Source organism: Corvus kubaryi, unplaced genomic scaffold (assembly GCF_017639235.1).
Source record: "Corvus kubaryi isolate FWS band 111438036 unplaced genomic scaffold, C.kubaryi_AGA036_p1.0 37394, whole genome shotgun sequence".
Taxonomy (NCBI): domain Eukaryota; kingdom Metazoa; phylum Chordata; class Aves; order Passeriformes; family Corvidae; genus Corvus; species Corvus kubaryi.
The window spans coordinates 4,705,565-4,733,080 of NW_024581133.1; the positions used below are offsets into that span (position 1 = coordinate 4,705,565).

Below are 27,516 nucleotides of genomic sequence, written 5' to 3' on the forward strand. Positions count from 1 at the left end.
GCGTCACAACAGGCGGGCACGTCACCTTTTTAATAAAATTACAAACAAGTGTTGACATCATGTGTAGCAACGGGAAAGTAAACGAATTAAGAGAAGTGATTTTTATCTCAATCTTGTTATTATGTACTAGAGAATGTCTGTTAGGTGTCTTTTCAATGATTGCTTCCAATTTAGAGGGCTATTACCACTGATAGCAGTGCTCAGCACACATGTGTATTCTGTTTCTTGGCTGGAGAGGCAGAAATAGATCAGCACACTGAAACTGCTCCCCATTAATGCCTTTCCCTGGAAAGCTCATCACTGCTCTTCCAGTTGCAAAAAACTGGACTTTGTACCTTTCTATGTGTTCATCCCATGCTTTAAACTAGTAATTTCTAAACGTTTTTATTTCTTTTAAATAGAGGAAAAGTAGGGGGTTTTAAATTATTATTTCCTTTGAAAAACTGAAGTCTTTCCAAGATGGATGTGAATGAGTAAAAGCCAGAAACAAAAATCATTAAAAAAAAAAAAGGAAATAAATTGAAGCAAATGAGATTATATATTCAGTGTCAAAAATGGATTCAAAAAAATCTTTAGTGTTTTTTACCAATTTATGAAAAGTCCACTTTAATAACAACACTGAAAAACAAGATCTGAAACCTTGAACTTACAGTTACCCAGTAGAATTTTCTTTTCTGGGAACATGAAGAAGTTAAGTGAAATTTCAGACACTTTAATCCAGTGTAATCAAAACCAGTGACATTTTAATGAAGTCTCATACTTTAATAAGACCTCCCAGCTACATTCTTTGATCTGTGTTTCCATTGTAATTGAGTTAATATATTGTACCCAATTCATCCAAAGGTCTTTGATAGTTTGGAAGAGCATGATATATGTATATTAAGCAACCCCATCCATCCAAGTACTTGAAACTGGAACATTATGTGCCCTTTTTAATTTGTTTCGTCACATATGGGTGACCACACTTGCCTAAATAAGCTATAGAAAAAATGATGAAATTTAAAACATGAACTATCATAGGAAGGTCTTAAAAGCATTTGTTAAGGAAATTACAACCTTGTTCTTTAAACTATCCCATATAATTTAAGAGAAAATTGTATTCTTCCTATAAAATGCAATAAAACACCTCGATAGGAATGTGCAAGTTATATTAATCTCTCTTCAGTCCTGCAGGTATAGAAATGTAATTTCTATGATGTTCTCTACAGCTATTGCTGTTAAATTCTGCAGTGGCTTTCCTTGAGGGAAAATGACATTGAGTATTAGAGGAAACCCTTCTAAAGGTGAAATGTGTGTGGCAGGTGTCTCTTACCTAGGAAATGTAACTGAGATCAGACAAGTGTTCCTATGCTAGTGGAAGCATGGACTAGGAGCCCAACACCTGACAGACATCTTTTATCTCTTAAATTCAGCTCTATCATTTCAAGCTTCTTCAAATTTTGTATAAATTTAACCCCATGTGAACAGCCAAAATTTAAACAACGAAACTTGAAAATAAAGCCTCAGAGAGGAATAGCTGGTGCAAGCACATTAACACCTAACCTGTTTTCTTTACAGTGTTTACTAAGCAGATTTTATTTTATTTCCTGCCATTAACCTCACTCTCTGGCAGAACCACTGCCAACAGTAGACATCATTAAGCTGATAGAGGCTGTTGGTGGTTACCTCAGGCAGAACTGACCACGAAGCATCTGGGAATACACTTTCCACAGTGCATACCTAATTATATCCCTGAAACCATTCTCTAAAGCAAATGGGTAAAAAACTAAAATATTATAAACAATACCGGTCTACTTACATAAACCCAAGACATGAGCAAAAAGATACATCCCAGAAACAGCACTGAATCAGCAACTGAGATCAGAACTATGCAAGTCAAGCTTTTTTCTCCCAAATGCCATATATCTCACTTTGAAGTAAAAGCTTTTTCTTCTGAAGGGATGTGTGGCTGGTATATTTTAATTCGGATATAATGATTTAAAGCACGACGTGAGTGAGACCTGTTGGATTGGAGAGACAGAAATGGAGTTCCACATCAGTGGAGAGTCCTGAATATCTTTATCTCTTTTGACCTTCAGAAATAAGAAACTAAATTCTGCAGAAACAAACATGCACCTCAGTCGTAGCTGCAATAAGGTGAAGGCTTTTTCTTCAACAATTTTTCCGCTGTGTGACATCACCCTACTCACTAGTGCTATAGTACTAGCTGGAGTAAAAGATCAGCCAGTTTAGTAAAAATGAGCAGTAAAACCAGAGCTGGTCTTTTGCAGGGAAAAGGGCCTTTTTCTCCCACTGCTCAGTGTGGCACCAAACTGCCATTTTCCCAGCTTCCTGCTGCCCCATCTGCTCTACTGCACAGTCTATGAGTGTAGTAAAATATAAAGACTCAAGTAATGCAGCGTCCACACTACACATCTTGAAAAAAGTGTTTCATTCCTTGGTTTGTGATTTCTAGTTTTACAATATTTCTAGACTTGACCTGTTTGTAACCAACAAAACATTGATAAGTTGTGACATACAATAAAGCCAGTGGTAGGACCAGGACACGTTTACATTTATGGCAATGCAGTTTAAAAAGCATACTTTAAGAACATGGTACATTAGAAAAATACTGCTGCTAACTTAAGGGATGCCTTTGCCTTGTTTGAAATGAGAATTTATGAAGAGTGTTTTGGTAAGTTTTATAAACTATATTCTATCGTCTTTACAGGGTTTTCTTTACCTGATCAGAGAGATTTACTGAGTATCATAAACTGCAAAGAGACTAAAATAGCAGAAAACCTCTCACAGTTAATTGCAGCAAAACCATCTGAGTCCCATGAGACATAGAAAGCAAAATAAGAAATTCTGAGGAATGTGGAGCATGCTGTGCTATTTCAGTTGAGCTCAGGACAGCTAGAAAAAACAAATATGTGAAGGAAGTGACTGTCTGATATTTGCCCTCTGTTCTAATGCTAATTCTTCTAATTCTTCTCTGCTTTCTTTAGCCTACTTTCTCCAGCTATGCAAGATAATGATTTCCAAGAACCATAGAAGAGAAACACATGCATTTAATTGTCTTATAAATTGAATTATGATTTATGACAGTTTTTACACTTCACAAGTAAGATATTATGCAAATTTTCAGCAGACCCTTCTATTCAAAGAGCTTGCACGAAATATTTTTGGTAGCTTGCTACTTGATTTTATTTCTGAAAACAAGCTGAACGCATGTAACTGTGTCTCAAAGACCAGGCAGTGCATGCTTAATTATGTTCAAAAATCTAATCCCTGAATGATGGAATGCAGCATAAGTCATTTCTACATTAGCTAAAGCATGCTTTAGAAGTGATGGAGCATCCCTTGCCATATGCTGTATGGTTCTGGCATTTGCATTAAAAAGAAGGAACAACCATCTTGAATAGCTGGATATATAGCCGTAGATAATTCTTCTTTCTTATCTCTTCTTCCAGACCACCTTGAATATGACACAATTCTTTTACCATATCTGCTAACATATAAAAATAAGATTGTGTTAGTGTGTACTTATATTAAAAACAGTTGCCAACATGTAACAGCTAATCAGACCAAAGATCCACCTGGCTGAGCATTTTGTTTCTGTCAATGTCCACTAACTCTGCAACAATTGAGGAAAGAAGGCAGAGACAAGGCAAATACTGAGCTATACTTCCCTCTGCTGTACTCTTGCAGCTTCCAGCAAACTGCAACTACAAGAATTCATGCAGTAGGAGGTTTCATTTGCAAAATAAACCCACTCTGAGCATTAGCCCAGTGCTCTGAATTTATTGTAAAATGTCACATTGATTAATTTCTATCTATCCGAGCCGGATCCTGTACTGATTCCCCTCAAACAGGAGGCTGTCAGGATTTTAAGCAGTGCAGTGATAGAGTTGGCACACAGATTCCTGTTTGGTAGCTGCATCTTTTGAGGTAGGAAGTAATGGTACAGTGCAGATAGCACTGCAAGGCAACTGAGATGAATGCTTGTAAAGAAAAGACAAGCAAATAGCAATGCCTGAGGTGTGTGCTTTGAACTGGACAAAATAGTGAGGAAATTTCTCACTAAATGTCCTGGGCATCCAGAGGTTGAAATGCATTTTTACTGTGTTCATCTCATCTGAATTCACAACATCAGAGTATTCACATCCACAGAGTTTTGAGGATAAGGCTTCCAGACAGTATTAGGTAAATGAATTTTGGGGTATTTGGAAGCTGGAAAATCAGTGTCTTCCTTTCCCACTCATCCTGGTCTAAGAAAACAAGAATAAAAAGTAGTTAGCTGTTTCACAGTTGTCACCATATTGCAAAATGGAATGGGATGTTATGTTGGGCTTCTCCTGTTTGGCTCGTGGGACAATTCACACTTTTGGAAGAGCCACTTACTGCCACTCCAGAGGAACATTTTTCCCTGATTACACATGGATTTCACTCCAGGGCTGCATGCTCACAGCTAAGTTGGAAAGGACATAGCTTTAAAGCTTTGTTGGTAGAGGGTAAGCAGGGCACAGTTTTTTTACATACTGCCTCTTTCATGATGTATTTTATTCTGCCCATTGGTGTGAGGCAGAAAGACAAAGCCAAAAAGACCAGAAGAATGGTGGGTTATGGACTGATTCCTCAGAGCCTGAGCTACCCTTTTGTAATGTGATGTTTACAGGTTTTGTCAGGGATTTCCCATTCTAAGCACGTTGTGCTTCACCTCAAAGTTACCATCTATCAATTAGAATATTGAGCGGTGATGGAAGGCAAAATCAGAGAACAGGATTTTCCAGAAATGCCCTTGCTGCATCAGAGCCACAGAGGACCACAGAGATTATGCTAATTCCCAAGCCCCGGGAGGGAATTAGGATGTTAAGGTTCTGCAGCTCTGTCTGGACAGGGCCCCACGTTTCCCCCCATGTTACAATTACATGGGCAGGGTGCACGATGGAGGCAGAGCAGAGCACTGAGCAAGTGCAGGTGGGAGCGGTGTGAAATGGGATTAGTCAGGGTATAAGCAATAATATGGGATCACAGGAAGGGACTTCCCCCAGTGCTTCCTGGAACGGTGCTGGACACAGCTGGTCCTTGTCTAAATTTGCCTTTAATCATTCTCAGCATCAGGGTAATGTTTCCTTCTGCTGCTCCTGTTGCCTGAAACAGATTATTTCCAGGGAGAACAGTAAGACTTCCCAGTCATTATCTGACTGCCTGAGAGCTGCTGAATGTTCCAGAGGCACGTGGGTAGAGTCACCTCTGGAATGGCCAAGGTCTGGGAATGAGAAACATGTACACGGTTTAGACATTTTCCAGTGCCAAAATGTGGATTGGCTAAGTTCCGCAACCCCCTGTTTACCCTCAGCCACCTTACTGAATTTGCAATCTTCAAGAGGCCTCAGCAAATCAGGTCTTTGGGATTCTCCTCCTGAAATGAAAGGTAGTAATTAAAAATAGGATGGAATACTCTGTGTCTCATTCCCAATGAACACAATCTTCGGTATGTGTTTGGGGTATTTGTTGTACCTCTCGCTGCCTTACCCCTGAGCACAGGTGATTGAATAGTAGGAATGTGTCCTGAAGACCAGAATCTGCAAAATGCATCTTTTCTTGCAGTATTTTCCATGGAAAAAATATTGACACGACGTTTTCATATGACCATGACTAATATCAAGTGCTGTTTTCAGACATTTTTCAAATACTTTAACAAAAAGAAATGAACTTCTATTACTACCATATGGAATCAGATTAGCCCTGCTGTTAAGGTATTCACAAGGAAGGCAAATCCTTCTATTTTCTCCTGCCCAAAGCAATAGCAAAATAGAAATAAGCTGTGTGATTACCAGTCTGTGGGTGATGGAATTCAAGGTCATGTTTTATTACTAATCATCTAAGCATCACTTGGAGCACAAAGCTGCACATGCAAAGCTGACTCTGTGCTACAACAGCATGGAGGTAATAGGGAAGAAAAAGAATTTCTTAAAATACCAATGATTTTTCTGGCACTCACACTATATGTACCCCACATTTTTATCTACAAATTAACTTTCATCTTTCTGCTTTTCTGTATTGTGTTTTCAGAAACAAAACTCTGCCGCCGACAAATGAAGGTTCAAGTACCCACAATTAAATGGCATGATTCAGTGTTTTTAAATTCTTAAGTGTGGTGCTGTGGGTCATGTCACAGGATTTAAATAGAGGAGAACTCATCAGTAACTGCTCATTTATTCCTGTCTTCACTGCCAGGCAGCAGAAATAACACTCAGAAAATTCCTGTCTTTCCCTCACCACGGGATCACTTGGGGCTGGAGCTTCACTCCCAAATCGCCTGACATCCATTGCATAGCTCATCATCATTTTCATCCAGAGGAGCACAGGAACATGTTCTCTACCCACCTGGGCTTTCTGCTAATGCTTGGGGCTGTTACAGCCTAAGATTAATGAACTCTGAGCTTCTGTTCTACCAGGATTTGGGTGTTAGACATCTGCCTCTTGCTAGTGAGGTGCGACCATTTGTAGGAATGGTTTTAAGGGGCTCCTTTAGCATCCAGTCCTGCATAGAGCTTCCCTGGGTTCATCACTTTTCAGGCATACATGCCCACATAAAGAATGAGAATTTGAGTGCCAATTAACAGCTAATATCAAGTACTTGGCATGATGCCACAGACATCCTACAGTGTTAGAGTTCTAGTGTTTTCCAAAATTAATTTCCCTTTAAAAAATGTATCACCAGTCCTTCTTGATTACAAGTGTTAGCTTTTGTATTCATTAAATTGCCGGAATGAGCCCCAAGATAGAGGTTGATGACATTTCTTCAGTGCAACAGCTTTTTCCAGAATCTGCAGTTTGATCAAAGTGTTCCTTTGGAACATGGTGCCTTTTTTTTTTTTTTTCCCTACCCAAAAAAAGGTTTTTGCAAAAAGGTGGAAGCCTTTTTTACTTACAAATTTTATTTCAGTCATCTCAAAATCATTAATTTCAAAAGTCAGCATCGAATACTTCTGTCCTGTTAAATGAAGCAAGTCATGACAGCTTTCTGGACTTGAATGCATTGCTGCCACACCAGCCCCTCACCTAAAAGTTAGGGGTTTTAAACACATACCAAGGAAAGTCCTAGAGATGCTATAATACCCTAAGGAACTGCAAATTTATTTTATGATCAGCTTTTTGAAAATAATATTTTGGCTATCTTTCCAAATGCCTAGATTTGGAATTGGTGGTGTTATTGAATTGTTGACAATATTGACATTTTTAATTAGTGCCATTAGGTTTCAGAGTAAACAATTAAATTGCTGTTACTTTCAACAGGTTTACCTGGCTGCTCTGCTTGTCCAATGGTCCCAGGTGCCTCCAAACTCTGTCTATTGCAGAAAAACAACAGACATACCTGAGACAACAGCCAAAGGGTCTACAGAAATTACCAATATGAAAACCTGCACGATAATGAAATGCTGAGATGGTGGCTATAGCTGTAAAATATTTAAAAAGGAAAATGGAAGTACATACAAGCGCAGTATACACATTACATCATTCATCTGCATTCGGTGAGATTCTCAGTTTTAAATACATGTATTAAACTGCTGCACAATTTCCTTTTTACCAGACCAGATTGTGAAAGAACGTCTAAATTCTTCCGCAAAATTTATGTTTCATCCCGCTGCAGAGCATGAGGTGCTCTAATGCACAGCACACAAATTGTCATGTTCTTGTCTGGGGAGCAGTCTTGAACTCATTAGTCAGTTTGCCAGCATAAGGAACATAACACAGAACCTGTGAGATGCATATGGTAACAACTTAGAGTCTTATGACCAATCTGGTTTTTATAACAGTTTGTGAATACCTCTGAAGTGAATTAGATCTATTAATCTATCTGATTTTGGATGTTTTTTTTAATCTCATGTCAAATGTTTCTTTGCAGATTTGGATGTTTTCCATTTTGAACGTGTGTGCTGTGATTAGAATACCAGAGTGATATGGATCATTAAAATAACATTTATCATCTCAAACTGTTATTGTTGGGTTTGGTACATATCTGGCCATTTTAATGGGTTCTCCTTAAAGAGAAACAAATTACTTCGTTTTCCTGGGATAGTCCAACGTGGTTTTGCAAAAGCCTTGCTTCAAGGCTGCCTGGACTGTCTGCTTGGTTCTCATAATGCTTATTGTTGCTGTGTTTTGGTTTGGCACTGTCCATCTCCAGGAAGCAAGTTTTGCCTCTGGAAGAAGCCTGGCACGTGGCACACTGCAGGGAAACGTGCTCCTTGCCAGAAAGGCTGAGTCCCACAAGAAAAATTGTTTGTGTAAAAGTGGGCAGCACAGCTTTCATTTGCTCTAATTAAAGCATAAATGTCATTGTTCTCAGGTTCTTTAAATTAGGTTTATTTGGGTCTATGCCACATTTTGGAATGCAATTAATGCGTGCCTCAGCTTTCTGTTCCCTTTAATGTCACAGGGGATGTATTTGATATGATGCTATTAATATTTTAACAGAAGCTAAAGAAACTGAGATTAGGCAAGTTTGTTATAAATTAAAAGCTAAATAGAACTCAGTGAATCAATCTTTTTTTTCTGGCAAGAGTAATTTCTTCTGCATGTTATATTCCTTCTATATATAACTTACATTTCAGAATCCTATCCCTGACATCAAGGATTTATACACAGTTCACCCAGTTATGGGCAAGATAATTTTTGTTGGTAATTACATGAACACTAGCATTCACACAAGGGTCATGGGAGGTTATTTAAATTACACAAGTGTCATACAGATGTAAATGAATGCCCAGATACTGCTTTCATTGTGCAGGGTGGACTGTTTATTAGTCCATCAGCTGAGCACTGGAATCGAGGTATTACTCTGAACACAAGGTGTAAATGCTTAAGTAGAAGAATCAGGTCCCAGAAAATTGCTTAGATTTGTCATTTTAAAGGGCTAACTAAGAAGAATTCACAGACCAGTTTTAAAGCAGGTTAGCACAAGTTCTTGCAGAATCCCATGCCGTGAAATGCTTTCATTAAAAAGAAAATGTAAGGATGAAATGCCAAACTGTACCGTGACAGGCTGGGGTGTGGCTCTCCCACACTCACCTGTGGATGGAAGCAGCAGGATGGAAATGGAGTTCATAGAAGCACTGGACAGACTCCAAGTCCCTCAGTGATGGGAACAAGTAGATCTTCAGGATCAATTCCTTTGGACCTCCAGGAGTTCTGAGAAAACCAAATTACCCAAAGATAATATTACATCAATTTTTGTACCCTTGGTACAAAGGATGAAGACAAGGCAAATAAAAGAACTAAGATGCAAAGGTAAATACAGTCCCAGTGCAAGGATTTCTGACTGATCACTAATTCATATTTGTAATGAAAAAGGAGTTTTGGATCCACAAAAGTAAAGTCTGGCATTGGTTATGTCACCTCTCATATGCTTCTTGGAGACAAATAGCAGCCTGTTAGTTGTAAGAGCTTGCTGAACCAGTGATCCCTAAATATGAGGAATGCAGAGACAGTGGCATTGCTGTATCACTGTTTTATCTGGGAAAAGAAGGAAATAATGTCTCCCCAGACATGAATTTGGCTTTGACACAGAACTGCACAAAGTCAAAAAACATTTTTTACAGTCCAGTGGAATTACATCTGACCAGCATTTCCAGAAATGCCTTCTAAAAATCCCCTAATAAGCTCAGTGGGTTATGAAGTAATGTTGGATAGCAGACCCAAAACAGCAAGAACTAGTAATATATGTTGTTGGATTTATTTACTTATCACACAAGATTACTGAAATATGTGCTGGGAGAAGAAAAGGCAAGGACAGATACAGAGACACCATGTTTCTATCCTGTGGATCATGTTAGAACAATCTGGGGATAAAACAGGGAGCCAGATTGTCAAAATAGGGTAAGTGGATGAAAGCAGTTGCTTTCTGTGAGTACCTTCTTTGAGAATGACTGTCAGGAGACAGAACAAATACGCTTTTACCTTGATATTCAGTAAGTGTGAGTAGTATTAGATAACTGTGTGAAAAGATATTTTAGAATTTCATTGGAGCAGCCTTCCATAGGACAGCCTTCCTTCTGTCCTGCAGTAAAAGTAGAGATCAAAATGAAGAAATTTTTGTTTCATACATATTAAGGTGCTGTGTTTAGTGAGGTAAAGGAACATAAAAGTAGACCCTCCTGATCATGTGCTGTCTCCTGGACAATATATTGTTCTTCCTGTCAAAATCTGAAATTAAATTTTTGAGTGGATTATTAGTCTTAAATATCTTCAGCAAGCTGTTTTGAAGTTCCTGATAACTCCTCTTACCTATTTAAGCATATTACCATTATTTTATCTATTCAGATAATTATTTAACCTTTATCTCTGCCTCCCATGTTCTATGTCACTTCTCAACAAGGCACAGATTTAAAAAAAATGTATATTTAACCATTGTGCATAACTTCCTGTCCATTGTCCAGCTATAAATGACACCAGTGTCAATGAGAAGACTCCAAGTGACATCAGTGAGAGATGCTGAGCATTTTTGATGATTAAGAGTGTTTCATTATTTATTTGTAATCCCTTTTTTCCCCAAGGAAGAAAGTGGTGAGTTTGAACAATTAATTACATTTTAAAACAAAACACAATTCCTGTTATGCAGAAGAAGAGTAGAAAAAAAACAAGAGAATTCATGGGAAAGGGTCAAGAGCTGGAGACAAAACAAAATTGCAGCAGAAATCCTGAAAATCACTGTTGAGAGAACACAACGAACTGCCCTGAAACCAGATGTGCTGCTCCCAGTTCCCACACCCCTGAACTGACATCCTCTGGTGCTGCAGAGGAGAATCCCATGTTTGCAGCCCCTGCACAAATGTCTGTCTTCGTGGGCAAAGGTGCCTGAGCCTCACAGCTGCTTCAGGGCATTTGAGTATTGAGGTACCAAAGTCACAGGTGACTCCCCAGCCCTACCCCCCTCACTGGATGCCCTGGGCAGGTGCCAGAGAAGGCTCTCTCTGGGTACTCTGCAGAGCCACAACCATCTCTTTTTTTCAGTCACACTTCAAGGCTCACTTTTTCCTAGCCCATGTTTCTTCCAGCGAGGATCCTGTTGAGTAACAAATCAAAGCTGTAAATCTGTGATGATTTAAGACCTGGCCTTCCCCTGGGTTTCAGGAGGCTGTCAATGCCTCCACTGGGATGGCAGTTTCTTGGGAGCAGTCTGAGCCTTCCTTTTCCCTGCCTTGGGTTGAGAACATGCTTGGCCCTTAGCCAAGATGCAGAGAGTTGCTCAGGTGGATGTTAATTTTGGGGAGGCAGATGAGCAAGGATAATGCATCGCTCAGAAAACTCAGTGGCACACGATTTCTGATAGACTTTATAATCCCCTGCTGCATGAGCTGCGTGGTTTTATCATCAGTGGAAGCTTTAGGCTACTTCTCTACAGAGGTGGAAAAACCCAAGCCCCTGCACTGCTCAGTATTCCACGCTAACATTAATCCCTGGGTGGACCTGGACATGGAGACCACACTGGCACAAACTGGCTCTGACACAACATCCATTTCCCTGAGGAGAGAGGGAATGGACTCGGCTACACCATAAGGGCCTGTAAGCAACTGCACAGCAAACTGGGTTATTGGTAGGGTCCACTAGCAGAACCTTAAGCACCCATAAAAAACCAATATTTATTCCAATGGTCAGCAAATATTCAATATAAAATGCTGATCATTTGACACAGTTTAGGAGTATATTTACAGTTTTATTTTCCAACAGCACAACGTGGAAGTCACCATCTAGTAGTCCCGTTCTGCTGTGGGCTATGGATGTTTACTGCAGAGGAATTTCCTCTCAGAAAACGTAATATTTTCCTGAAGATCTGAATAAGAAATGCCAAATTCAAAAGCAATAACTCAATACTTAAGTGAATACCACTTGGATGAGCTGTTATTACTATTTTATAGCAAATATCTTTGTAGCATGTAGTGGCCAGCTCACTGAAACATGAAGATAATGACAATCCATGGAGCCTGAAGCTTGGCTGGCAAGCCATAGCAGACAGACAACACAAATCTGTGGGATGGGATGGGGTGGGAGGCAGGCACGACGAGATTTCAAAAAAATTCCCAAACAAACCCCAGTCGGGGAAACAGCTTCCAAAATATTTATTAAGGTTTTCAAGGCTTCAAAGATAAAAGAGTCATTCCAAACATAAACTCTCATCCCACACAGACAGTGCTTGCACTTACACGCTATTGTCTCAGCAAGGTTTTGTTTTCAGTAGAAAACCTTACTGTTTCTGAATATAACTGCCAGGAGATGAATTTGGAGATGTGGCATTGACTGCAGGGAAGTGCTGCATGTGGATGATCACAAGTTACCAAAGGGCTGAGTGTGGCTGTCCTGTGGCATAGGAGCAGTGTTAGAGGAAGGAAAGAAGGAGAAAGAGGAGAAAGGGAGGGGAAAACAAAGTATGTCACAATCATGGGCAAACAAAATGTGTTATCCAGAGATGTTCAACTTAAAGGCACTCACTTCCTAGACAGTTTCAACGAAATACATTATTTTACTTACTTTAATTTAAGCATATCTTGAAGACTTTTTTTTCCAATAATGGACAGAAACACCAGCTCAGCCAACACGTGGTGGTTGATGAGCATTACTTGATGAACAAAGATATTAACACTCTACAGATCCTTTTCAGTAGAGCTGACAAGAAGTTTCTCCACTGTGTAGAAAGAACAGTCTTGCTAATTCAGAGAAATATTAGCACAAGAAGGGTGAATTCCAAACTACAAGGGAATTCCAGCTCCAAAGTCCAGTTTTAGTTTGCCTTCCTCCACTGAAAACCAAACTCCACCAAACCCCTGGTTATCAGTGCAAGTTCCTGTGGTAATCAGGTGTTTCTGGTTACTGTGTGCCCAGGTGCACTAGGACTTACTTCCACCTGCTGCTGAGATAAGTTCTCTGCAGGAGTGAGGTTTCAGCCCACATTTGCCCAGTCTGTTCAGTTACTTCCATCTTTGGGCTCAGCTGCATCCCCTTCCTTTTTCAGACCCTTCCTCTCATGCCCAGGCAGCTGCTCACAGCTCACTCCTCCCTTTCTTGTTCCAACACAGTCCTTTTAAGATTCATTTTCTTTTTGATCTCCAGGCTCTCAGACTTGGCAAGCCAGCTGTGTAACTGCCTGGGGCCTGGAAAACAGCATTTTCCCAACTGATTATTGAATTATTGCTGTTTTAACTCCCTTGAAGTTGTTTATCCCAGGTATCATGTCTCGATCACTGCTTTGTTGGTTTCCATCTTCTCCCAGACTAAACAGCTTTCTTGGACTTAACTCTATAAATAATCTTCACATGCACAGGCTGAAGCACATAAACTCTTCATGAAAGCAGTACAATTAATTCCCCTGGTTCTCCAAACCATAGGAGTTAGGATTAGCTATCTAGAACGTTATACTAACAATTCCCAGATTTATAGCTTAGGTCAGCGGTGGAAAAGGCTCCTGTGCTGCAGTCTCCAACTCCTGAATTTGCTTTCCTTTGTAGCTTTTCTCAGCTATTCACATAAATAGGGAGGTGAGGGGGTAGGTGAGTTGCTACCTGAGGTATTTTATGAGCAAGTATCTTCCTTCCAAAAAATTCCTAGCAACCAGATCTGTCATGCTTTGTACATTCACTTGCTAAAATTGTTCCTTTCTTTAATATTTTCTAGTTTTCCAAAACTTCTGTTTCCTTACCTTTCTTTTCTCCTCCCCTCCAACTCATATTTTCATACCCCTTCTTTTTATAAACCATTTTATATGAAGAATGTTTTTGCAATATAGCCTGAGGTTTCTTAATTTGTTTGTATTCCTTTTAAAAAGTGGTGGGAACTCCTAGGAGAAAACAGAAAATATTTTTCAAGGCTTCCTAAAATATACTGTTTGTGGGTAGAGCGATGCACTGAAAACAGAAAACACTGCATCCTACTTGTTTGCCTAATTCCCCACTTCTGCTAGTTACAATTAAGATGGCATGCACTTAAAACCTCAGGAAATGAGCATCAATGCCTGGAAGAAGAAAAATAACTTCCAAATGTATTTCCAGTTTTCTGGAAAGATTTAGCTTCAACCAGTGTGTGTGTCATATTTATCAGCTGTCGTGTACCCAGAGCCAGCTCATATGGTGAACACCTCTGACATGATGCCACAGAAAGCTGCAATGGGAATGAAAGAGGAGATAGAGCTGCACCAATCGTCATTGATTCCATCCTGTCCAGGTCCAGGCCACACAGTATTAAAATCTCCTGTGTCTTTTGAAGCCTTGAATATGCCTGTGTCCCCAGTCTCTGCTAACAGGGTGGCACTGAGAGAAAGTCTTCCTTAAGTAGCCTGGATCCATCTGCAGTCAACTTCTACTAATGCCTGGGGCTCTCTTCATACTTGGGGCAAGGGTAACACTTTTCTCCAATTTTAGCACTGAGCTGGAATTGCAACAGCAGGAGTTTTGTGGTACTCTGTGAGAAACTTTTGGAGCCACTGCAAAATCCACCCAGACAAAACATCCAACTGCTAGATAAAATGTAGTATCCCATTGCAGAATTAGGAAATGTTCCTTTGCAATGCAGGAAAAGCATTCAGCATGCTGGTATTTGTAAACAGCCACACATCACAGTCATGAGCTTCTGGAGGATGCATTGTTTCCAAGAGGAATGTCAGTGTTAATCCACTGAGGAGGGAGTGGGTGAGTGTGAGACACGGTGGGAACATGTGAGCACAGTGGCATTCGGAGGGATGAAGCCTGACTCTCCTGTTGGAGAAGGAGTGAAATTTAGCTCTTCACACAGCCAGCTGCCAGGGCTTGCTCATCCCCTAGCCCCCATGAGGTCCAGCAGCTGAACCCCTGGCACTGGTACAGTTGGAAGCCTCAAGCATTTGATGAACTGTTCTATCTTGATACAAAAGAGATGGATGAGAACTGCAGCACTTAGGGAGTTTCAGGACCATTTCTGTGCACTGATGCTATGGCAGGGGAAAGTCCTCTTCCAGCCTTTGAAGGCTTTCATTTGAGAAACGTTTGGGATAGGATGTGGAAACAGATTTTGGAATGCCCTTAAGTCTATCCTACGTCTCCAGATTATCCTAGACAAAGGGACTCATTGAGAAGAATTCATTCTCTTTTCCCTGGCAGATGATGAAAAAAGTCCATCAGTGTGGGATGAGTAGCAGAAAGAAATAAAAGTTGGTATTATCAATGGGAAAGGCTCCTCAGGAAAGGTCAGAACAAGATCTGATTCCCTTTTTAGCTGAATAGTGAATGAGAAAGTCTGTGAAGGGATTCCCATTAATATTTCCATCACTCACACTAGGATGGCTACTCTGGTGCAAACTCAACTGAGAAAGGACTCAGATTTTCTGGACTCTGTATTTTCACTATACTGAAATATTTAGCAGCACTAAATAAATCACAAACATCACTTATATTTTCAAAAAGATTTCAGGTCACTAAAAAAACTAAAAGCTCAAAAGCCTAAAAGACATTGTATTACAATAACAAGGCTGAGGTCTTTTGGCAGAGATCTAAAAGCTGTTTTAGAAAAGGACAGATAATTCCAATATGAGCAAAAAATAAAAGAAATTTGTTCAGTACTGAGCCATTCACAGACACTTGGTCATAAAACAGCAAACAACTCGTCATTCTTAATGTTATTTTTCTCTGGGGAACTGAGTTTTTTGTTTGCTGTAATGAACTGTTATAATTGAGCTCAGTTTTACTGGAGTAGAGCTTTTTTCTAAAACAGCTGAGAGATAGAGATTTATTTTGATTAAAAAAGATGTTTGCAGCAGAATAAATATACAGGCAATATAACCAGGACCTTCTAAGTATGAAAACCCCCCCTACATTCAGTTAATTTTATTTTCTGTTTTATTTTTCAAGGAAAGGCATTTAATTTTCATGGCTGATATATGCTGGCATAGAAGATCAGCTGGCAGATATTATAATGAAGCGTTCTTTGTTTACAGAAAAAAAATTGTGTTCATGATTTTTTAATAATGTTTGACAGTCTGATCAGAAAGAAATGGAGGTCTCAACTGGAATCGTTGCTCGTCATATGCCTGAGGCCTGAGGTTGATTTATTTTGTCCCCAAGCTGAGCTGATTTTATTTGAACTAGTAACTGAAAGTTTTTTGTGCATCTTTTGCTATGACAGTGCAATGAATGAAGTCCTAATGAATGAGCTGCATTTCTCAGAAAACTCCTCATTGTCTTGATGCAGCTTTTCCCTACACTGCCTGGTCATTTTTAAGGCTGTCCTGTTTTATAAGGAGACACAGGTAGTAGGTAAATCAAGATGCAGAGGTAACTTTGCTCTTCCTTCTATGTCTGCAGCTCTAATCAGAGCTGATCATTTGTGCCAAATCGAGCACTGACTTATGGAACAGACTAATGCATAATGGGTACAAGAGTGAAATGAAAATCCTATTCCTGCAGCTTCGTCTCAGGCCCACAGTGAGGTTTGTGGTGTGGCTGGATAATAAGCCCACAGGTGCAATTTAAGTATCTTACCAAGCACATCAGCAGGAAAACCTCAGCGATAATAGTTCTTATCTAAATTGGGCTTGGCATACTGTTTTACTGCACCCCTTGGAAATCACAGAGGATGAGCCTGGAAAATTATTTTGTCTAATCAACAAAGCTGGGAGCATTAAGTGATGCCTTTTATAGAACCAAAAAATGCTCTGCAGAAGAAACAGGACCATGACAGCAAAACACAGACATGTCCCACCCAAAGCCCATCACCTCTCAGCTCACTAACTCAAGGCCAGTTCCTGGCTTCATTCCACTTCCAGAGGAGCATCAGCTCCACTGAAGGGCATTCCAAAACGACCAGTCAGTTTGGGGTTTTCTCCATTCGGATCCTAGGTTTTTACATATTCCCTTTGGCAATAGGGCATACTGGAAGGTTTCTGTTTGAAGATATTTTCCCTGCAGTTCTCCGACCTGTATCAAGATGCCTGCTTCCTGCACAGAACCCCCAAAGCATCCATGGCAGGAATGCATGATTTGCTCTCGAGAAAAAAAATCAAAAACCAAACAACTTTCACTTGGCATGATGAACCGTTTTGTGTTCCAAGTCCATATTTTCATTTTGGTTCTCCTGGTCATAAATGTCTTGTGATGCTGAGTAACAACAACATAATCTGAAAATTATGCCCAGCTGGATGAGATCATTCGTAGCTGTTATTCCTCATCTATGACTTACACATTCCAGATATGATTCATTTTTTACCTGCATGCTGTTCCAAGGAATACATGCCATGGACAATGGCAAACACTTGAAGGGAGCCTGGCATAATGTATGACCCTATTACCCACATTCTTATGATCCATCCTTTAATAACCCATTTTTGGTTTGAGATTCTTCCCATCTCTTAAGAAGGTCTAACTTGCTGTAATTATATTTTGATTTAGTTTTGTTCCCTTGACATCTTAATTCACAAGTTTTAAGTTGTTGCTTAATACAAAGCATTAAAAACAGATTCACACCCAACTATTAACTGCTTGATGTATTCAGACATTAGCTAATAAGCTAAAATTCATGTGTTGAAACAAATTCTAGTAGTCAGTGTCTGCCAACAGACACCATCTGAGATGACAGATGAGTCCTTCCCATCACTGTAACATCAAGTCCCAGGTCACCAACCTCCCAGAGTAGGACCCACACTCATTTTGACTGTTCCACTGAGAGACTGAGCACAGGTTCTGCAAAGCAGCAGGAGCTCTCAGCTTTCATGAGGGCTCATTAACTCTCTGCTCAGCGCCCACAGCCCCACCACACCCAGACTGTAAAGACAGGAGCAGTCCCGTTCTGCCCTGGATCAACGCTGGGCTGTGAATGTAACTCACAGGTGTTGCTTCTAAATATTTCTTAGTAGATTCTTCAAAGCATTACTGGCACGAGACCACCATCAGCCATGTCAGACAGCTTGAGAGAGCATCATGGACCCTCAGACCCAAACTCCTCTCTCATCCCAGCTCCTGACTAAATTAAGTCAGAAGAACATTAACGGGACAGCACAGGCACTGCACTTGCCTCTCTCTTTGCAGAAGATGGCTGCATAAAAGACCCATTTTGCTAATGCTTTCATTTTCAGCCAGATTGCTTTCTCTGCTACTGCAATTCTTTTGACCCAGCCTTTTGAGTGTTTGACTTCATCTCTGAGGAGAATAAGAATAAAGATGCACAGATAAGGAGGTCATCAGATCATACAGTTCCCCAAAGGCACAGGAGAAAGAGAAAAAAATATTTCTCAGAAGATCCCATTCAATTTTTATTCTCTTGGAGACTTTTGGGAACTGGATACATAAAATAATTTGTTTTATTCCTTTGAATTTTCAATACCAAAGGAAGTTTGATAGGTGGAATTAATATTGTTCAAATGGGAAAGGAACTTCATTTTCTCTCACTGCTGTACAATGAATAACTATCACAGAAGAACAGTAAGAGACCAGTGGCCTGTCCCAGCTTCATCCCATGGCCTGTATCAGGGCTGTGAATTCCCAGCCTCTGTCCTGGCACAGGCTGGGATAGCTGGGGTTTGTTCACAGACTCCAGGTCTCGCTTTCTTTTTTATTTCAGCGTATTGAAGGGGCAGCTAAGCCACTCTCTCCCACATCCCCAGCCCTCTCCTCAGCTGCTGTTCAGGGCTTTCAGTAGCTCCAGTCTCTTGCCACAACCACCTCAAGTTCTCCTCCCCAAGCTGGCAAAATCAAACCTGCACCACGTAACCTACTCTTCAGCCTGTGACTGTCTCATTTCAAGTCGAAACCACCTCCAAAATGAACACATGAGCCTTCAGGGTCAGTTCCCCAAAAACTCCAGTGGCAAGATCCAAGTGCAAAATGTGTTTGGAGAAAAGACACTCTCTGATCTCATGGACAATCAGGGCTCTCTGCATACCTCTCTGTTCACATCATCTGCTTTCCTTGGTAACATTCTGCTCTTTTTCCTCTCATCCTGAAATTCAAAACCACAGCTTCCCACGGCTCCAGAGCACTTCCTCTCAGAGCACATACCTTCACCAAACTGAAGGACTTTTTAGGGCTGGGCTTCCCGTCAACTGTGAAGGTTCTAATGCATTTTTGGGCACAGAGACTACAATTTATGTAAATTGATCTTAAATATTCTATTAGATGAAGTTCAAATTCCATGATCCCACTTTCAGTTTTACTGAGGACTGGATTTTCCCATGTGACAGGAGAATTTCTCCTCATTCTTGACCTGAGAGAGAACAACTGTGTAGAAAGGGTAAGGAAAGTTGAACTCATGGGTTTATCTGGAAAACATTATGGATGAAAAGTTGTTAATTAAATAATGCATTTTATTTGTACAGTAGGAGTAAGAGCATCCAGAGAAGCTAAAGAAGAAAAGCTGAAACAGATTATAGAAGAGTGTGGAATCTGTTAATTTAAGAGAAAAATATAAGCTAATTAAGATATTGATCCCCACAGTTAAGTGTCCCATTAAATTAGAAAGCACGTCTCTAATTCAAATGAGATGCTTTGCTGGCTAAATACTCAGTTCCTTTTTCTCCTCATCTTCAAGAACTGTAATATCTCAAAAAGAATACAATGAAATCAGTTTAAGAAAGATTTGGGAATGTCCTGCTAGAGAAGACAAACATAATTCCCATGCATCCACTTTTACAGGGTCTGACTATGTAGACGTATTCAGGAAAATTCATCTGAAATAAGTAGATTCCTAAATGATTAATTTGTAGCTAAATGCTTATGTTGAAAATTAGGGTGTTTGTCATTCATCTTAGGTTAAATTATTCTGGAATAACAACATACATATCATCAGCACTAAAGGTAGGGAACAGTGTCCCTCTCACACATTAAACACAATTTAACTGTGACAACTTAATTCAGTGTGGATGCACGTCTGATCTTACACATAAAAGAGACTAAGATTGTCCTAACTCCTAATGTGCAAATGTCTATTTTTTATAACTACTTTTCTTCTAGGACACAATATCAGGCAGATTTTCCTCCAATTACCATCATGAGATGATGTGTAGTAAGGAAGTCCTTTTCCCAGTCCTTGATTTCTATAGGTTGCAGTGAGCAGCTGATCATGGAGCCAGCTGAAAGATGACGAAGCAACAGAATAATTCAAATTTGAATGACACAGTTTATTTAAATATCTAAGGAAAAAGGATGATCTTTTGCCTAACTTTGGAAGGGGGCACAGAACACCCTTGGCTTTTTGTAACCTGAAGCTGTGCTCTCTGAGTCCTCCGAAGCCTCAAGTGACTTGAGCAACCTTTGCTCAGTGTCTTTCTCCCCATTTTTGTCTTGCCCAGCTGAAAGAGGAGTGACAAGGTGCTCTTCCTGCAGACATTGGCCTGCAGCTCAGCTTCCCACTGTGCAGGCCAAGCTCTTCACCCTGCTGCACAGTAACTACCACAAGTTATGCCAGGATGTTCCATGGGCTACTGAAGGCAGCCACAATTAACCTGTAACACTAATTCAGGCTGCTCCCAAATTTTTTTAAGCGTTGGAGCCTGTTGTTGACACAGCTATGCTGTTACTATATAAATATTTATATATTTATGACAAATAAATAAATAAATTTACAACAAGTGTAAATTCGTACCTGAACTGGTTTACTTTTCTCACAGAGAAGCACTCTGCACTATATGGCTCTCTTCAATAGTACACATCCAGAGTCAATTATAAACCCTTTATATTTCTCTAGCAGGAAGGTTAAAATTCAATTCTCCTTTATTGCAGTTTGCAAATACAATACACTCTCCAGCTGGCGTGGAAAATCTCCTCAGTTAAATCATCTTGTGCAAAACTGCTTCTTAGTCACTGGTACCTCCCTACACAACAACAACCTGACAGCCCCACACTTCCAGGCTATTTATTGGTCTGTCCTCAAGTGGGAGAGTTATTTTACAACATATTTGTTTTTTTATTGAAGTGACTGCAAAGACAGTTTTGGGTTTCTTTTTGTTTTGTGGGGTTTTTGGTTAAGGAACAACTGTGCTTTTAGGCTTTCCATGTCTCCTAGAGGCTTTGAGTCCATGCTGTCATCCTTTGTGCCTCTCCCCAGTAAATCAGTCGCCTAGTTCTTTGTTTTCAGGGTTTAAAATACTGTTACCAGCAGAAAGTGAAGTGATGTGTTAGCATAGCAGAGTTCCTGTGTTATTGAACTGAGGCAAGGAGCCCAGAAAACCAAAGGAAAATGATCCACTGAAATCTATAATCCTTCCCTAACCACAGCTCCAGAACATGAGATTATTATGCTTGTTAGAATAATTACTTATCTGCCCGTGGCCAGGGCTGCTGTTTCCTGGAATGTTGAAAAGGTCCATACCTAATTACGGTCCCGACTTGATTATTTTTGTCCAACTCATACTTTAAATAAATCCATTACATCTTATCTCCAACCAAGGAAAGTAAATGGACTTACTCTAAGGATCAATACATTCCAAAAGGGTGAGGCACAAAGAGGAAAATTGGAGTGCCTTTCTGCAGGGTCCTGTAAAAGCTGAGAACCTTCAGGGTGAGTTCATTGTTTCTGCTACCAATACTGCAGCTCCCAGACCTATCCAGGTTTTCCTGCTTTGCTTGCAACAAGGCTGTCACCTGGAAATCCTGGTTGTTACAAGTCTGCATCATTTTGTCTGGCCTGACTGGATGCTCCTTGGGACAAGGACCGTGCCTTGTCTGCATTTTAAAAGTAAAGACTCACGCATAACGCATAATTACTATACAAAACAAACTTAAAATTCAAGGCAGCTTTGTTGGTTTTTGCTTTCTATGACTCAACAAATTTGTTACCTTGAGGTGCTAAACACAGTTGTGAGCACAAGAGTGAGAAAAAAAGGTCAGTTTTGCTACTGTAGAAATGTCTTCTCATTTCATAGGAACCCACTGGTGCTGACACTGATATGTGCTGGTTTCCCATCTCCTCCGAGGTGTTATTTTTGTGAAAGTGCAAAGCAGCACCTTTCCAGCAACATCTGTCAGCCAGGAAGACGGAGTATTTTTGGCATTTTCACAGGCAGAAATTATAGCACAGAAAACAATAGGTACAGGACCAATGATGCTGACAGGTATCACAGAAAGCTGCGTTTATATAGAAATTCCAGAAGAAACTGAAGTCCAGCTAATAAAACACATTTCAAAGAGGAAATGGGCTCTTTCTAGATGCCTGTCCTTGACTGCCCTTTTTCTAAAGAATCCAATTAATAATCCTGAAAAATTTATTAGCCACACTGTTTTGGTGGCTGGGATTTCCCTGTGCTATCTGAAAGGATAATCAGCCCCTGGGGATGCTCAAAAACCTTTGCTAAGGGGGTCAAAACCTTCCCTCACCAACCAAAACCTGCTGCTCTTCTCATGATATCTTAATGCCCCCATCAGTGGCAGACAAAATCTCCCCTGCCCAAGAGCCCTGGGGGATGAGTGAATCAACACTTTACACAGTACCTGGTCTTAAGAAATGTTTATTAAGGATGCCTGTGTTATCTACTGGGGGTGCCTATGTGGAAAAAATATCCCCATTTTTGCCCACAGCACTGCAATGTATTTGTTTTCACGGATTTGCCACACATGGTTAGGCACAATTAGCAATTGCAGGAGGTAACAAGTAACAGGTAAGCACAGCCCCAGAATGGGGCTTTTCTCCTGAGAGTCCCTTTGAAGGTCAGGGTTGGGGAGGGCGGTGGTTCGGCTTCACAAATCCACCCTCCCATACCCCAGCTGCTTATGGCAATTCCCCACAGCTTCCCAAAGGCACAGAGTCAAACATCTCAGTACAGTGGAAAAATTAGGGCCCCTAACAGGAACTGAGTGGCACTGTGGCTCTTGGTCATTCTGCCTTTTCATTATTACTGCTCGTCAATTCTGCCCCATCTGCTGCAGGAGCCCCCGTAAATGACAGGCACTGCAGACAAAGGACAAGGGTGACAGTCCCTCCTCCAAGACTAGAGCAGTGCTTGGAGCCTGTTAAATGTGAGATGTTAATCCATGAAGTTTTAGGCTACTACTTTTTGACTGTATCCAGCAGGGCTGGTACAGTACGTTTCAGAGCTAGGAAACCCCTCCCATTCACTTGTACTTCTGAAAAACAGAAAATTTAGTTCAATTGCCAGAGCGCGTTCCTCAACATTTCAAAATGCATTGGCTTGAATTTGTATTCTTAACTTGAGGTCTCTCTGAAACGTATAAATTAGCCTTTGGCTGAGAATTCCACTGTAATTTGCAGAATACAACAACTTGCACGACACAGAACTGTGAAGCAAGATGAAGCATCCCCAGCCCCTTTGCCTTTAAAATGCCATGGAAGCACAGAGGCTCTCGGCAGAACACCTTATCTGCTCTCGAAAGCTGTGACTCTTCATCCTTTCCTTATGAAGACCCAGGGGATTGCTTACTTAGCATACACCAGAGGCAATGGGTAGGGTGAGCAGCCACTGCAGCCAGAAACCCCCAGTACCGAGCACAGGCAATTCCCCTCCACATGCAGAGACTTTGGAGCTGAATTGTGCTGAATAGAGAACCCTCCGGCTGAGCGAGCCATGTGTGCCCGGGAGGAGCAGCCCCTTTCGCTCCGCTGAAAAGCAATGCAGTAAGTGCTGGGATATTGCAGCAGGCACCGCTTCCCCGGGCTAATTAGGAGCTGAAGCCTTTTGCCGCTTCTGCTGGGAGAGACACAACCTCCAGTCCGGGAGCAGTGTCAGGGCTGCATGATTTTTGTTGCTCTTTCTAAAGGAAGTGAGGGGATGGAGTGGATTTGCAGTGCCAGGGACTGTGTGGTTTGCTTTGTGTGGCTGTGTGGGTGTTGCAGGGGTGTGCTTGCTGTGTGTCCTGTGCTGAACTAGGACTGCTCGCTTTGGGGGGGTTTTCTGTAGTCATGTTTGACAGTGTTTGAACAGAGATGGGGCTTAATAACTTAATGTCAGCGGGCATTTGTGTTCTCCTTAATCATGCAGCATGTTTCCTGTGCCTGGGTGCAAACTATTTTCTGTACTAGTACTAGGTACTCTGATGCTGGCTTTACAGGGGCTGTGCCTTTGGGTAATGATGAATTGTAGATGGAAACTATGTGAATGAGCGCCCTGATGGTGGGTGATACTTTTATTTCACTTCAGCAGATATGGCTGATTTCTAGTTTGTGGTAAATTCCTCACTGTGGTCTGAAACTGCAGATGCTTTTTTGGTAGATAAATGTTTGTAAGCAGCACTTTATCATAGGATAGCTGTGGCTTTCTTCAGATTCAGATGCTCTGTTTCTGTACTCTGCAGTAGCAGCTTTCTGTTTGTACTGAGTAGGAGAGGGAAAGCATGAGTTAAAGTTTGCTTTGTATGAAGAGGGATTTTTACATAGTTTGAAAGTGTTTGCAAAATTAGCATTTGGGCAGTAATTGCAGGCCTTTGGAAAGATCTGTGCAGCATTTAAAGCAAATTTTTGTTCTCTTACTTACGAACTACTACCAAGCTTCATTCCTCTGGTTTTTTGGTACAGCTTCCTCAGTGACTTACGAGCTCCAGCTTTAGGCTCTGGCACTGCCATTTTGGGCTTCAGGCATGTTTTACTCTTTAAGGCAATGTATGGTGATTTTTTTAAAGACAGCAGTACATGCGACTGCCAAAAGTTAGGGATTCTGGTTTTGCTGCTCGGTCAAATGTCAATAATAAATAGCCATTGGTCTCTTGTAAAGGAGCACTAACGAAAGAATTCCTTGGTTCTCCCACTCAATTTTTGTTTAAAAGTTGGGGGTTTTATTTAGTTATTGTAAAATACTGGGAAACATATTGGAAGTCTTCACATACTGAAGAAAGAAAAATTCCTCTGCTTTATCTGTCATTTTAGGTTTGAGCAAAATTTGTAGCCGTCACTATATTTGAAGGGATAATTCTCAAAAATTAGACAAATGAAGTTCAGTTTTTTCTGAAAGAGTTTTTTGCAGAGATGCTGCTGAAGATCTGTGTAATGTTTAGTCCCAGGCACAGCTGATAACACCAAGAAATACCATAGAAGTTATGGCACCTTTTAATTCCTGTGCAACATGCGTGTCTTGGAGAGTTTTCTCCTTGAGATTAATGCTCAGATGCTGAAAAGAGCTGTTTCCTCTTACACTGCAGTCAAGAGGATTTTCTCTTTTTCATCTAAGAGAAGCCTTGTGACATATGGTGCTCTTGAGCTGCAATTTCCAAGATAATGCAACATTAATAAGTGATAATTATTCTTCATTAGCCGTACAACTTTGAAGATGGACAAATCTACAATGAGGGTGGATCACATCTGAATCTGATCTGCTCCCCCCATCCCTTTCTCTCCAATCCCAACTTCTCCCCTTCTGTTTATGAGCACTTGATAGGTGCTACAGTTGCTCTCATTTAAGGACCTGAACCTAAGATCAGTGCAATTTTTCCAGTCACAGGCTCACAATCCGTGTGTGTCTCATCTCTCCCTGTTTTCTCCATCTAGATTTCCAGCAAAGCCAGTAGCAAACTTGGAACATATGAGGATTTATGATAAGATATATCTCTGACTGAGCATTATAAAGCCAGTGTTGGTATATCTGTCATGAGGAGAGAGCAGGCGTTTTAGCTGTAACTAGAAGGTGCTCACAATGCACAATTTTGATGACATTATCATCAGATATTTTCAGGTAAACTAACTCTGGTAATTTAACAAGCTGCTGTTTTCAAATTATTTTCTCTGAGGAACAAAATGGGGGAGGGAAAGAAATGCAAATAAAGGTTTAGATGTTGGAAAGTCACTGGATTCATAATGAGAATCACAAGACAAAAAGAAAGATTATGTCTGGTGTTATGCTTTCATGCAATTCTGAGTCTCTAATCAAAATGTGTTTCCTGAACTGGAACCTCAGAATTATTTGCCAGGTATTATTGTTCATGTCAAAGGTAAAATGGAGAACATTAGGTATAAAATCTAATTTCTCAGTCTAGAATAAGCATATTAGTAAAGAAACATTTTCACCTCATCTTGTCTGTAAGTAACCCTGGCAGGAGCCTTGCCTCAGAAGTCAAGTTCACTTTATTGCATTGCAACCTGAGAGAGAAACACGCAAAGGGAAGTTTACTAATTTTGTCCTACATCGCCAGTAATGAGCTGCAAGTCAATTTAATTAATGAAGAGTAGCTGCTCAACATCTGTAGTCACCTGAACTACTTTAATTTGCATCACTGTATTTCCACCAGCTTTTGACGTGTAGAAGCACGGACAGCGTTCCCTGCCAGTAAGAAATACGACTGTCATTCAAGTACCAGAGACAAAACTTCCAGTCCAAAACTGTATAAAAGAATATACAGTGGGTGGATAAACATGCTGCATAATTTCAAAGCCCAGTGAAAGTGTGTGTCGTAGTTGCACCAGGAACCAACGGCGCAGATGATGTCACATTAAAAGACACAACATTCAGCACATTCTCAAAGAGATAAGTTTAGCTGTGTTCCTACAAGAGCAGGGCATTTTTGTACCATGCTTAGTAGAACTGTCATGTTTATAGAGAAATATATCTTACAGCTAGTGACATCCAAAATGTGCCACATGCATAGTCAATACTTTTTTTCTAACTACAAAAGAAAGGACATTTTCTTCCTTTCTTGTTTTTCAAGGGTAGACTTTCTGGTGGCATCAACTACTTAGATATGCTGCATAGTAATTATTTTATTCGTAGGTATGAAAGAAAATCTCATAGAATCTTCATTGTACTTATCTGTTGTGAGCATCGATTGAATTTAATTGGGATACATGCTTAGACAGTCCATTTTCAACAACAAAATGAATATGCTATTATTTTCTACTATCACTTCTTACCAAGGGCAATTACTTAATACTGTGTAATAGCTGCAATTCAGGATACTTCATTTGCCACAGTGACTCTCCTCACTTTCTGCACCCACACAAACCCCAGAACTTACTGTGAGTAAAGCAGCAGTGCAGTAGCATTCAAGGAGGATTAAAGGACTAAGATTGAGTATTTCCTAAAGCCTGCTGCCTGAGCTGTCATTTAAAACAGGAGCAAAAATGATGTGCCTGCCTTTCCCAAGTGTTACTCAAAAGGTGTAGATATGCACACAAAACCCACAAAGAAGTAGAAAGATCACACACTGTGTTTGGCAAAGTATCTTCAAAGTGCACCTGCTAAGGCAGGTCGACTTTCAGAAGGTGCAGAAGAGCTGGTCCAGGATCCCATCACCTTCTGCATCCATTCCTTAAAGCTTTAGGCAAGAATTCTGGCATCTGGCTTTTTGGAAGATGATTCAAGACATTGAGCTTTAAACGAAGGCTGTGGAAGTATGTATTCTAACAGATAGTCAAGAGCAACAAACTGCAAATCAGTATCTGATTTTCAGTGAAACATCTGGAAGAAACTCCAAATGCTGTGTGCTCAGCTTTGAATCTTCATGAGTTCGTGGAACCTTTAATGATCTTTTCATTCCTTTTGGACACAAATAGAAAGGAAATACGGGAACTAAACAAGGGTTTTCTTGCACAATGGCTGCAGAGGCACACACCTCTTCTCAGCATTGTTTTAGCATTTGA

The 27,516-nt window shown here is 40.5% G+C and overlaps 1 protein-coding gene and 1 long non-coding RNA gene across 9 annotated transcripts in view; one reads left to right on the top strand and one right to left on the bottom strand.

The window, feature by feature from the left end:
* Window positions 1-3,033: 3,033 nt before the first annotated feature.
* Window positions 3,034-9,452, bottom strand: LOC121669841. Its single transcript, XR_006017908.1, has 5 exons — window positions 9,388-9,452; window positions 9,061-9,180; window positions 7,291-7,337; window positions 5,518-5,677; window positions 3,034-5,404 (listed from the first exon to the last, which is right to left on the bottom strand). It is a non-coding gene; the product is annotated as an uncharacterized LOC121669841 (long non-coding RNA).
* Window positions 9,453-23,056: 13,604 nt separating this feature from the next.
* The window catches only part of CTXND1 (cortexin domain containing 1), a 35,340-nt gene continuing 30,880 nt past the window's right edge, over window positions 23,057-27,516 (top strand). For 4 of the 8 annotated variants that reach the window (XM_042039028.1, XM_042039029.1, XM_042039030.1 and 1 more), the window contains exon 1: window positions 23,084-23,568. The gene's annotated coding sequence lies outside the window, so the exon portion shown is untranslated. Of the gene's footprint in view, window positions 23,569-23,628; window positions 25,616-27,516 lie in introns of those variants that run through there. The other 4 variants (XR_006017853.1, XR_006017854.1, XM_042039031.1 and 1 more) reach the window with 3 other exon arrangements.